The following is a 3,089-nucleotide window of genomic DNA, read 5'->3' on the forward strand; positions in this document are numbered from 1 at the left end:
GGCCTGGCTGATGTGGGTAAAAACAGAAATTCTAAGTCTCTCAAGTGTGTGTGTGAAGGATTACTTAGTATCAGTCTTTTTGGCCATTACAAGTAGACTCAAAAGGTGAAAAATAAAATCACAGACTGGCTCAACCCGAAACCTACGCAATCCTGAACTTGGCTTCTTCTTGATCATCCGATCTTCGATTCCTGAAAAGTTAGAAGCAACAAGTAGTCCAAGAGAAAAAGTGTTTGTCAATCATCAAACATAAGACATGAAAATACGTTTGCAACATTTTGTCCCCGTCGTCAAGGTGGAGAAGCCCTTAGAATACTCCCTTTCACCAACCCAGCGTGGCATAGTGCCAAGCGCTCTTTACACCCTCCTCGTGACGGTAGAGAACGTTCTCGTTTTTCTCCCTCCTAGAGAAGGCAGGGTACCTTTAAGGTCACAGATGTAGAAGAGTCTCCTCCTTAGAGAGCCTCTCACAAGTTCTTCACGGGCCACAGGAGGAGCAAGATGCAGCAAGAACGGAGTAACCATGTGATCACCCTCACACCTCTTCTCCCTCACCAAGCTCACCTTTTCCTTCCTCTCTCAAACCCTTAAACTTCTCAAGAGCTCTATCCCAAGGATTCCCTCTCTAATCACGTTTCCTCTTTTTTTCTCTCTCTTTAAAAAAGATTACTAATTTTAATAAATAAAATTGGCTCCAAAATCCCTGAAAATTTAAAGTAGCCGTTATAATTGTAAAGAAGGATTTTACATCGTACAATATGACATGTTTAAACAGGCTTCATCCTAGTATGAAGATGTACGAATAGTTCAAAATATAATCTTATTGTACGATAATAAATCGTACGGTACGATCCTTAACACTACTGCTCATATAGGATGATAGTCAGGACGATCAAATATCATCTTTGTTCATCGTATGGTATGATATACATTATACAGTATGAATGGAAAGAATCAAGGCATCGTCAAGGATGAATTTCGGAATGATCAAATGTTGTCTTTGTTCATCGTATATTATTATAGACATCGTACAGTACGATGCGACAAAAATGAGGGATCGTCAAGGACGATATCCGGGATGATCAGAATTCATCTATGTTCATCGTATGGTATGAATGTGTTCGTACAATATGATTTTCATTTAGTAATTAAGCCTTGATTTAGTCCACTAATCATGGGGTAATTTAAGTAAGTATTTAAAATAAATCATACTATACGAAGTCCTTCATACAGTACGAATGATTGAGAAAAACTTAACTTAATTTGACGGCTAGGGTTTTGGATTTGGAACACATCATACAGTACGATAGTATTCATACGGTACGATTTATTCACATAAATTGTTTCACAAGCTCAGATCGTACATTACGAAATAAAGTCGTACAATGCAATCACAAGAGAAAGAAAATCTTCATTTTTTACTTTTAAAACCCTCTCCCCCTATGTGTGTGCATGGTTACTCAGACTTACATGCAGTTTGTGGCCATACTCAAGAAAAATAAAAAATAAAGTAAATAAACAATTATAATGTCAGACTCATACTCCTAATCTAACCAGTCTTGAGTCTTCCTGTTATCCTGAGTAGCTTATAATCTTCCTAAAATGTTAGTTCTCATGGACAATAGAAAATAATAATTGATATTCAATGAATAGTAGTTCAGGTGACATTATTTGTCATCATCAAAATCTCAAACTCGGGGTCCTCGGTCGCAACAATCTCTCCCTTTTTAATGATGTCAAGTAATGTTTGTTGTAGGAAAGTTTGAAGGGCATATTAATTTTTTGTTAATATAAAAAGAAAATACGAACTAGACAAGACAAGAAAAGAGATGAAATGCATTCTATTAAAACGCAAAAGGAAAATACAACATAAGCAAACTATAACAATCTTCTCCCCCTTTTGACAGCACCAAAAAAAGGAGCAAACAATACTAAGAAAGAATAATACAACACATACACTTCAAAGGGAAGGATCCTGATCACTTGGAGGTGGTGGTGGGTTTGGATGAAAATGGTGAAGGATTGTGTCAAATCCTTGATTAATCGCGGTGAAGCATTCCCCAAACCATTGCATGTCGGCCTAATGTTGCTGATGTTACTCTTGTATGTGCGTATCAAGATGAGTCAGAAGTTGGTCGAAACGATCGACCAAATCATCGTGGTACCAGACAGATTGAATGCCAGCCAGTTGCATCGTATTGTACGATGTAGATCGTATAGTAAGATCAACAGAGGCAAAATTTGCCTATGGTTGTGTATGGTGTAGATTCATATATATCATACAGTATGATAGAGGATTGTACAGTACAATAATAAAATGTCAAATTTTGTGGTTTCATGCAGTGAGTGTGTGATGATCAGGAACAACCTAAGAAGATATTTTTTTATGCATTAATGACTATGACACCTAATCTAGTTCTCAAGGTGCTAAAGGTATCGAATGCTAACAATTTTGTGAATATGTCAGCCAATTGATCTCCTGTAGCGATGTGACGAAATTCTATATCTCCCTTAGCAACATGATCTCTTATGAAATGGAGTCTAATGTCTATGTGTTTTGTTCGAGAGTGTTGAATTGGGTTCTTAAAGATACAAATTATACTTGTATTGTCACACATGATTGAGATGGTTCCTTCATGTAGGCCAATATTAAGAATTTGTTATTTTAACCATAGTACTTGTGCAACGCAACTTCTTACTATAATATATTCTTTCTCGGCTAGGGAAAGGGCTATTGAGTTTTGCTTCCTACTGGACCAAGAAACTAATGATTGTCCTATGAATTCGCAGGTGCCAGAAGTGCTTTTTCTATCTATCCTACATCCTGGAAAACAAGAATTTAAGTACCCTAAGATTTCAAAGGAAGTGTTGTGCCTAGGATACCAAATTCCTAAGTTCGGGGTGCCTAGCAGATATCTAAGGATTCTCTTGACTGCAGTTAAGTGAGACTCTTTAGGATCGGCTTGAAAATGGGCACAGAGGCACACACTAAATATTATGTCCGGTCTACTTGCAGTTAGGTAAAGAAGGGATCTAATCATTCTTCTATACTTTTTTTGTTCTACTGATTTTCCACGAGGATCTTTGTC

Source organism: Dendrobium catenatum, unplaced genomic scaffold (genome assembly GCF_001605985.2).
Source record: "Dendrobium catenatum unplaced genomic scaffold, ASM160598v2 original_scaffold_27293, whole genome shotgun sequence".
NCBI lineage: Eukaryota > Viridiplantae > Streptophyta > Magnoliopsida > Asparagales > Orchidaceae > Dendrobium > Dendrobium catenatum.